Here is an 11,094-nt window from a genome sequence, read left to right on the forward strand (position 1 = left end):
GTGAGCCATGGCCGCTGAGCCTACGTGTCCGCAGCCTCTGCTCCGCAGCAGGAAAGGCCACAATGGTGAGAGGCCTGCGTACTGCAAACAAACAAACAACAAAAAAAACCTACAATGAGGTATCACCTCACACCAGTCAGAATGGCCATCATCAAAAAATCTACAAACAAGAAATGCTGGAGAGGGTGTGTAGAAAAGGGAACCCTCTTGCACTGTTGGTGGGAATGTAAATTAATACAGCCACTTTGGAGAACAGCATGGAGGTTCCTTGAAAAACTAAAAATAGAACTACCATACGACCCAGCGATCCCACTACTGGGCATATACCCTGAGAAAACCATAATTCAAAAAGAGTCATAAAAAAATATATAAAAAGAAAAGAGTCATGTACTATAATGTTCATTGCAGCTCTATTTACAATAGCCAGGACATGGAAACAACCTAAGTGTCCACTGACAGATGAATGGATAAAGAAAATGTGGCACTAATATACAATGGAATATTACTCAGCCATGAAAAGAAATGAATTTGAGTTATTTGGAGTGAGATGGATGGACCTAGAGTCTGTCATACAGAATGAAGTAAGTCAGAAAGAGAAAAACAAATACTGTATGCTAACACATATATATGGAATCTAAAAAAAAAAAAGTTTCCGAAGAACCTATGGGCAGGATAGGAATAAAGATACAGATGTAGAGAATGGACTTGAGGACACTGGGAGGTGGAAGGGTAAGCTGGGACAAAGTTGGGAGAGTAGCATTGACATATATACACTACCAAATGTAAAACAGATAGCTAGTGGGAAGCAGCCACATAGCAACAGGGAGATCAGCTCGGTGCTTTGTGACCTGCTAGAGGGGTGGGATAGGGAGGGTGGGAGGGAGAGGCAAAAGGGAGGAGGTACGGGGATATATGTATATGTATAGCTGATTCACTTTGTTATAAAGCAGAAACTAACACACCATTGTAAAGCAGTTATACTCCAATAAAGATGTTAAAAAAAGCAAGTGTTGGCAAGGATGTGGAGAAATTCCAAGCCTAATATATTGCTGGTTTGATTGTGAAATTGTATAGCCACTTTGGTAAAGAGTCTGACAGTTTCTTCAAATGTTAAGCATAGAGTTACTCTGTGACTTAGTGATTTTACACTTAGGCATATGCCCAAGAGAAATGAAAACATACATCCACACAAAAACTTGTACATGAATGTTTATAGCAGCATTACCCATATAACTAATGTGGAAACATAAACTGATTAATGAATAAATAAAATGTGATATACCCATACAAAGGAATATCATTCTACAATTAAAAGGAATTAAATACTGATACACGCAACAACGTGGGTGGACCTTGAACACATTATGCTGAGTGAAAGAAACTAGACACACAATGCCACCTACCATATGATTACATTTATATGAAATTTCCAGAATAGGCAAATCTATAGATACAGAAAGTAGATTAGTGTTTGCCAGATGCTAGGCGATAGTAGGGGTGGGGCATGGAGAATGACTGCTTATGGATACGGGTAGTTTTTTTTGGGGGGGTGATGAAAATATTCTAAAATGAGGCAGTAGTTATGATTGCACAGCTCTGATGCTACACTAAAAAAAAATTGAGTTTGTACTTTAAATGGGGGAATTTTATGGTATGTGAATTATATCTTAATAGAGCTGTTATGGTATGTGAATTATATCTTAATAAAGCCGTTAAAAATTCATTCCTAGAGAATGAAATAAAATCAGGCAGAGCAGTATTCACATTGGTCCTGATTTTTTTCTAGATAAAGAGGCAGCATGATTTTGCATACAGCTGTTCCAAAACTCCTCTAATATCTGTTTGCTGTTTATCATTTCCATGAAAGAGGAAAATCTTAAAATACTGAGTGTTATAAAATTTGAAACAAGAGAAATCAGCTTAAAAGCTCTTCTGATTATGATGTTCAAATTACAGATAACATTACAAAAATCATAGAATTTTAAACCTTAAATTTATTCTAAAGAGGATTTTATCATAAAATGCTATGCCCCTGAAGATATCTTAATTAGTTACACACACACATAGACACACTTCTAAATACATTTTGACTATGCAAGCACCAGGGTAACCCCAGTCACCATTCTGACTCCTAACAGGTATAGAAGTTGGCTTTTTCTATGTTTGTGAAAATTCACTATGTTTGTCAAATCACTATCAATTGCTGATTTTATCTGCCTGAAACTTGAAATTATTTGAGTTTGCAAACTGAGTCAGCTCTAATTCCTTTATTAGTCAGATAAAGAAGATTAGCCAGTGTGTTTAAGAGACTAACCTAAGATGATATAGCTAAAATCAAAATTCCAGTCTCTGGATTTCATTTTCCTTTGTCTTTGCCCTAAATTTTGTCATCAAAATTTGTAATTTTTTTTTTTTGCAGTACGTGGGCCTCTCACTGTTGTGGCTTCTCCCATTGCAGAGCACAGGCTCTGGACGCGCAGGCTCAGCGGCCATGGCTCACGGGCCCAGCTGCTCCGCGGCATGTGGGATCTCCCTGGATCAGGGCATGAACCCGTGTTCCCTGCATCGGCAGGCGGACTCTCAACCACTGCGCCACCAGGGAAGCCCCAAAATTTGTAATTTAAGAGCCATAATGTGGTGCTAATAATACTCTGTTTTGGAGTTTGCTGCCTCTTACAATTTTTTGGAATAGTGGTTCAACAGTGATGGTGATCCACACATCAGCACCACATTTTCATTGATGCCTGACGTTGCTGAAGCAACAGCTATCATCTTGCCACTTAGGAAAAACAGCCATCACATCCACACAATTCTCTCACCAGAAAATGCTTTTCCTAAGAGGTGTGAGAATCTTATTTCCCACGTCTCATATTCTTTCATGTATTCTATCGTATTCTTACGAATGTTTTTTTTTTAAAAAAAAACTCTCTGAAATAAAAATCTACTACTCTGTTTCAACCTGTCCCATTATTTAGCACAGTCTATACTGAATAAGTGGACTGAACAACCATGCTAACAGTTTATTATATGACTGTAGAGATTAAAGGCTGTACACTATGGAAAATGTCTCCCATCATGAAGGGACAATGAGATACCCAGGTCTGTTAGCTGTGTTGGATCCCAACAGTTCCTTAATTAAACAACCAGTCTCCATGTGGACAAGCTGTCCTTCTGCTGGTATGAGTTTTGTCTCCCTCCTTGACACATGTGTCCTACAACAACTGCTCACTGAAATAGCAAGACTGACTTCACTCCTTATAATTTAAAGAGCCCACCTGACTCAGGGTTAAATGTATAGAATACCACGTAACTTATCAATGGGGCCTGAATTAAATACTGAATTTGGAGTTTAAATATAAAGATAATTTGAGTACAAAATTGAATAGAAGTTGATCTAAATAAAAAATTAATGAACTAGTTTTGTTTCACAATTTTTCTTACTGGAAAGAAGACAAATGATAATTTATCAAATATTTACATGCCAAGTGACTTACAAATTATGTTCTATTTAATCTTGACATGAAATGTATGAGCTAAGTATTATTCAGTCTGCCCTACAAATGAAGAAATAGAGGTTCAAGAGGTTTTAATAATTGCTTGAGATCATATAACTAGTGAGATATATAATTACTTTATAAAGTAAGTTTGACCAATTTTGTCATTTTTAATACCAAAATATACATCTAGATTTCCTCAAACTTAGAGAAATATACAGAAGTATTGGAATTGAAGCCATTTCACAGTAACTTATTGACATTAGAAGAAATTATTTAAATCATTTGAGAGTTTAAAAGATTGTTAAAGGAAAAGGAAATTGGAAAAGTGTATCGTTGTTGTTGTTGTTGTTTCTGAAATAAAGTGGCTTTCCTGTCCTCAGAGCTAGGGTTCAAAAGTAAGTGAACTGTCTGTCTGTTTGCTTCTCAGAGAAGGATGAAAGCCTTCCAAAATTCAAGGCAAAAGATTAGAAAACCTGATATTATAAGATATCTTGATTCTGTAGCTTTGCTCCTGTCATCTTCATGCAATTCATATTTTGACCCCACTACTTTCACATTTATCAAAAGAATACAAAACTTTAATCAAAATCGTATCAAAATTTACATTTTATTTCATTTAAAATATTCAATTAATATTGTCTTCCTTAAATGTATTTCCACTGTAGATAAAATCTAATTTCTGCATGTAAAAAATTGCATTAAAAGTAATTTCACTGGTTCCAATTCCTTAGTGAAGTACTATTATAGAAAAAAATTTAATTTCCTGACCAAAGTTTACTAAGTCTATCTTATGTCAAGGTGCATTTTTTTTTTGTCTGTAGTTGTTAACTAAGTGAAATTATTTAAGATTAGCTTGGTGCTTTGTGTCCACCTAGAGGGGTGGGATAGGGAGGGTGGGAGGGAGACGCAAGAGGGAGGAGATATGGGGATATATGTATACGTATAGCTGATTCACTTTGTTATACAGCAGAAACTAACATACCATTGTAAAGCAATTATACTCCAATAAAGATGTTTAAAAAATAAAAAATAAATTTAATTTTAAAATATTTTAAACATTGTCAAAATTTTTAATTATTGGGCTTCCCTGGTGGCGCAGTGGTTGAGAATCTGCCTGCCGATGCAGGGGACACGGGCTCGTGCCCTGGTCCGGGAAGATCCCACGTGCCTCGGAGCGGCTGGGCCCGTGAGCCATGGCTGCTGAGCCTGCGCGTCCGGAGCCTGTGCTCCGCAACGGGAGGGGCCACAACAGTGAGAGGCCTGCGTACCAGAAAAAAAAATTTTTATCAACATTTTACCAAATTATAATCTTACCATGTAAATTTTACCTGTCATCAATATTATTTTGTGCTGATTATTTCTATCAAGTGTAATTTTTTGTATTATATTATTGCTGTTTTTAAGGTTTTGTGAGCTAAATGATTCTTCAATCATATTTTTACTTATAAATAATTTAACACTGTCAGTATGGATTTGTGGATTACTTTAATCATAATATTTACTACGAAATAGATAAAAGTTTTAGATGTAATTATCATCACGTTTCATGATAGGCATTTCAGACTTTTTAAAAAGAGCTTTCATTTGGCTTAATAAAATAAAAAAAATTTCTCCTGAATTCATTTCAAGAAATGCCATACTTTGGGCATTTTCTATTGAATAGTTCAGTAATCCTGTTCTATTCAATCTGTTCTTAAAGCTATCCATTTTGTTCTTAATTTTAGATATCACATTTTTCAATTTTAAGTTATGGGTTTTACTTCTATAGAATGTCTAAATTCTTTGATAAAATCATCCATTCAATCATTTTTGTGTCTTTTTCTCTGTTTTTTTAGCATATTAATCATGATTACTTAGAGGTCCTGTCTGCTAAGGTTACTTTTTGGGTCATCCATTGAACTTTTCTACTATCTGTTCTTTTTTTCTTGTGGGTTTAGCCACACCATGTTACCTTGTTGCATGTCTTGTAACTTTTAACCGCATGTCACAGATTTTGGATAAAAGAACCTTTGAGGATCTAGATGGTACCTTTTATTACATATCCATTTCTTCTATTAGACAGAAACCATAAGTGGCTTGTTGCTTCCATCCAATTAGTAAATTTCAGTTTGGGTAAGATTTCATTTACCTCTCCCTCATCCTTCTTTCTAAGGCTGGGCCCTCAATACCTTTCAATTGACAGATTGTTAGATCCTCCAAACAACATAGACTTAAAGTAGATATTCTAGAATTTAAAAGTACATTATTTAAAATAAAACACAAAAGATGGGTTTAAGAGAGACTCATTTTTGCCCTTTAAAGATTTGTAGCTTAGTCTATCAGCCAACAGCTTCAAAATTTGAAAACTGGACTTCGGTTTTAGATTGGTGATGTAAGGAGTTAGTAAGAGGATTGCCCCCATCCTTAAAACAAGAAAAAAGCTGTAATTAACTAATTTTCATGAGACTATAAGAGAACTGAGGACACAGCTGATCGATGAGAATCTGTAAGGAGAACAGCACCAGAACATTTGCTTACCTGAGACAGAAGTTGCCAAATAACATATAAATAGGTAGAAATGTTAAACAAGACATTTTAAACAAATTGTTGAAGCATGGGCTATATTGACAGTGTGAAGCCTCTGATATGAGGGTGGGATTTTGCCATCTTGCAGTCTTTTCCCTCTAGAAACCCCACCAGACAACCACAGGGAAGATGGGGAGAATGCTGAGAAAGGTACTGGCTGGTGAGGGAACAGCAGCCACTGCCAAAACCCCACCCAGACCCCTCCCTCCTTATTTATCCTAAAGAACAAAGATCTTAATTTAAAGGAGGAAGATCAGTTAAATGTGCAGTTTGGGGAGCTGGGGAAGAACAATGGAGGCCACCACTGAAAATCTACCCAGATCCATCTCCCCTATCTTTCCAAATGAATAAAAGCCTCAATCTTCAGAGGGAAGAGTGGCCAAACCATAGGGGAGGGGGCTGATGGAAATCCACGGAGCCTGAAGGAGGGGCAAGAACACGAATGAGGTCCATCTCCCAAGACCCAGATTCAGAGTGACTGCTTAAAACTGAGGTTTAATTAAATAATCAGAGGATCCAACGATCATCCAACCTCCATCCCAAGCACCACACTAACCAGCCTGGAATAAAAATATCAACGGAACACAACAGAGAACTCAACATCACTGGTTTTAGGGAAATGCAAATTAAAATCAGAATGAGATATCACAGTTAGAATTAGTACAATTAAAACAATAAAATGATGCCACTAAATACTGGTGAGTATGCAGAACAGGAATTCTCCTTCACTGCTGATGTGAATCCAAAATGGCAGAGCCACTTTGGAAGACAGCTTCTTGTAAAGTTAAACATATGCTTATGTTACAACCCAGTAATCTCATGCCTGTGCTTTACTCAAGTTAATTGAAAAATTATATTCACACAAAAATGGCCTGTACATGACTGCTTATAGTTGCCAAAAATCGGAAACAATCAAGATATCCTTGAACAGATGAGAAAGTAAACAAACTGTGGTCCACCTGTACAATGGAATACTGCTCAGAAATAAGAAACAATGAGTTGTTGATTCACATAATAACATGGATGAATTTGAAAGGCATTTTGCTAAGTGTAAGAATCTCTCCCAACTTCTCTGTCCCTCGGAAGATACCTTCTGACAGAAGCACAAAATATGTCCAAGTGAAACACAGCTGTGTTCCTCAGTGTCAATTCACCGCTCTCTAGAACTTTCTTCCCAGTCTGTTTTATTTTCTGGGTCTGTTCACCTTCACCAGGATGGAGGGCACAGCGAAATGTTTTCTTCCTAAAGATTGTGAAACTAGTAGAGATTTTACTCTGCCTTTTATAAGTTTATTTATTTATTTGTTTATTTATTTTTGCGGTACGCGGGCCTCTGACTGTTGTGGCCTCTCCCGTTGCGGAGCACAGGCTCCGGACGCGCAGACTCAATGGCCACGGCTCACGGGCCCAGCCACTCCGCGGCATGTGGGATCTTCCCGGACCGGGGCATGAACCCGTGCCCCCTGCATCGGCAGGTGGACTCTCAACTACTGCGCCACCAGGGAAGCCCTATCAAGAGTTTTAATTCATCATGGGTAGTCTGTCGGCAGAAGAAATTCAGCTGAGGGCTAACCAGGTTACTGATGAGTCTCTGGAAAGTACAAGGAGAATCCTGGGTTTAGACATTGAGTCTCAGGATGCATGAATCAAGACTATCACTATGCTGGATGAACAAGGGGAACAACTAAAACACATAGAAGAAGGCATGGACCAAATAAACAAAGACATGAGAGAAGCAGAGAAGACTTTAACAGAACTAAACTAGTGCTGTGGCCTTTGTATATGCCCATGTAATAGTATTAACAAATGGTGCCAGGGAAGACGAAATGGAAGAGAACCTGAATCAAGTGGGCAGTATCCTAGGAAATCTAAAACACATGGCCCTGGACATGGGCAATGAGATTGAGGCCCAAAATCGACAAATAGAATGGATCACAGAAAAGGCTGACACCAACAAAGGTCGTATTGACAATGCCAATGCCAGAGCAAAGAAACTCATTGACAGCTAAAGCTACTGCTGTACTTCTTTATCATTTATTCACTTCCCTAGCTCCCCCTTCAAAGTCATTACCTTTCCAGAGTTTGAAATTTTGTTTCCACACTCTTCTAATCGGGAGATGATGTGGAAGAAGATCGAGGAGTAACAGCCCCCTATTCTTTTATTTTCTCTTTTTCCCTTGAGGGTAGACTGCTGCTTAGATTTCCTTCTAGTATTTTCTTTCTCAGTCCATACTCTTAGGTTGGTATCCATACATCATATATGGTGTTGTTTTTCATTCTCTCCATTTACTTAGCAGGTTCTTCTGCTTTCAAACTTTGGAAGCATTGCCAAACACAGCCATGTAAAAGGAAGCTGGGGGCATTGGGGGCAGGCACAAGGAGGAGAGGCAAGAGATAAGAGGTTGTTACCTCAGTAAAATCTGCAGACCCTAAAGCCAAAAGTTGCATAACCACAGTGAAGATCTAATTGGGTTTAATTTCTATTTAAGTTGCAGTTATTGCCAATTTAGGCCAATGCTTGGTTCTGGAGTCTGTATACACAATATTTTTGTTATACATCACAACTTTGCAACCTCTGCTTCAAAAAAGAATTGAATGAGTTTTCTTAAAGTGAGCTTAATTTCTGAACTCTCAGTGATTCATTTATGTACATAAATTCTATGATCCCATTTTATTTTGCACCATATAGGAACACATGGTATAAATGAATGGCTTTTTATTTTCATATTATTAGTACTATCATTTGGACTTCCCTGGTGGCACAGTGGTTAAGAATCCACCTGCCAAAGCAGGGGACACGGGTTCGAGCCCTGGTCCAGGGAGATCCCACATGCCGTGGAGCAACTAAGCCCGTGAGCCACAACTACTGAGCCTGTACTCTAGAGCCCGCGAGCCACAGCTACTGAGCCCATGCACAACTACTGAAACCCGCGCGCCTAGAGCCCGTGCTCTGCAACAAGAGAAGCCACCACAATGAGAAGCCTGTGCACTGCAATGAAGAGTAGCCCCCGCTCACCACAACTAGAGAAAGCCCGCATGTAGCAATGAAGACCCAACTCAGCCAAAATAAATTAATTAATTAAAAAAAATAGTATCATGGTCCCATTACAGGCCTATTAACCTCATAAATGTGTCATTAGTCTTTGAAGAAAAAATATGTAAATATGTGTCTATGAGAATTTCTCTCTACAGCAGGGCTTAAAATTTTTTTGAAAAGTTTGACAAAGTATATCACATGAATTCAGATTTACCTCAATGCCAAGAATTATGTTTAGATAGGAAAAAAGAAACTTGTTTTGATCTCAGGTAGAAAATGGTTAGATTACTTTGAGTTTTATGTAGCTTTAAACTTTTTTAAAACTAGAATTTATTCTGTTTAAAAATGATTTAGAAAATTATGTCTTTGGTTTACTTATTGATGACTGCACTATCATTCTCTTAGCCTTTTGTATTCAACTTCCAGAATCACATTTGTTTAGATCTTGAGCAGTGTTATAAGAATTTGATTGGTATTTGTCACCTTAATTTAAAAACTAGCTTCTGCACACTTCAAAGCTATTGATGTCGATTGGTTTGACCAATAACCACTGTTTGATCCTTACAATTAAATTTTGTAACTTAGGAAACTGTTTTTTCAAATAAGTGATGTGCTTCTGGGATTACTTTTTGGGGGGTGGAAAGCAATAATTTTGTCAACTCTTATTTGACAAACTGAATAAAGCAAAGATCCGTAAATAAAAAAAAAAGAAAGAAAGAAATATGGATAGAAGGGAAGAGGGAATCAATAATAAATTAGCCAGGTTAAATATGTCTTAAACAATAGGTTTTAAGTAGACCTAGTATCATTAAGATATTAGTTATTCATAAATTAATGTATACATTTAATGTGATCCCAATTAAAATAACAACAGTTTTTGTTTTCATTTTTGTTTTGGTGAGTGGTGAGGTGCTTTAGTCAAGCCAATTTGAAAGTTCACATGAAAAATAAACAAAAAAATTTAGTGAAACTCTGAGTAAAGGAGCAATAAAGAGTAACGGCTCCTACCTGATAGTAAACATTCACATCCCTCTCATGTACCCAGTACATTCACCCCATTCTAATATCCCCCAAAACCTTAACCCATGCCAGCATCAACTCTAAGCTCAAACTCTCACCTAAATATCATCAACATAAAAGGTCCCAAATCTCATCATCTAAATCAGGCATGGGTGAGACTCTGGGTAGTATGGTCCATGCCTGGAAAAACTGTCTCCCCATCTGTGGACCTATGAAACTAGAAAACAACCTTTTGTAATATGGAAGAATCTTTTGTATTCTGTTACAAGTTAATCACTAAAGGGATGTTGCCTATAAGCTTAAATTATACATAATGGCCCATCTCTGGGAACCCTGCTTTCCAGGTAATGAGCATTAAGCTAAAATACCTTTGTTTAGCTCACAGGAAACATCCTGATCAGGCCCACCTGTGAATGACTGCAGGGAGGAAAATATTAACACATCCCCTCCAGAGGCTGATGGAAACTAGGAAGTGTTTGACTTTACTCCCTCCCCTTTTAGTATAAAAGGAGCCTGAATTCTAACTCAGGCAAGATGGTTCTTTGGGGCACAAGCCCACCATCTTCTCGGTCTGCTGGCTTTCCAAATAAAGTCATATTCCTTGCCCCTACAACTTGTCTCTTGATTATTGGCCTGTCGTGCAGCGAGCAGTATGGTCTTAGACTTGGTAACACTTTCTCCTCCAGAATAGAGGTGTGGTACAGGTACAGAGTAGACATTCTCGTTTTCATCTAGGAATGGAAAGGGGTCACCAAGCAACTCTAAGCCCAGCAGGACAAATCCCATTAGGTTCTCTGTGGCTTGATGGCCTGTCCTTTGGGCCCATGGTGGTGGCCTTTTTGGCCCCTGGCCCTAAGCCTGTGTCTCTGGGCTCTACTTCCATGCCCACACTCTGTCTTTGGAACTGTTCATCCTTTTTCCTGAAGGGCAGCCCATGTTTGTAACCAAGTAGTTCTATCAGTCCCACGTCCTGTT

General features: G+C 37.9%; 1 pseudogene; it reads left to right on the forward strand.

Moving 5' to 3' along the window:
* The first annotated feature begins 7,593 nt into the window (after positions 1–7,593).
* LOC116755907 lies at positions 7,594–8,144 on the forward strand (annotated as a pseudogene).
* Positions 8,145–11,094: the final 2,950 nt, after the last annotated feature.

This window comes from Phocoena sinus, chromosome 6 (assembly GCF_008692025.1).
Source record: "Phocoena sinus isolate mPhoSin1 chromosome 6, mPhoSin1.pri, whole genome shotgun sequence".
In the NCBI taxonomy this organism is placed as follows: Eukaryota; Metazoa; Chordata; class Mammalia; order Artiodactyla; family Phocoenidae; genus Phocoena; species Phocoena sinus.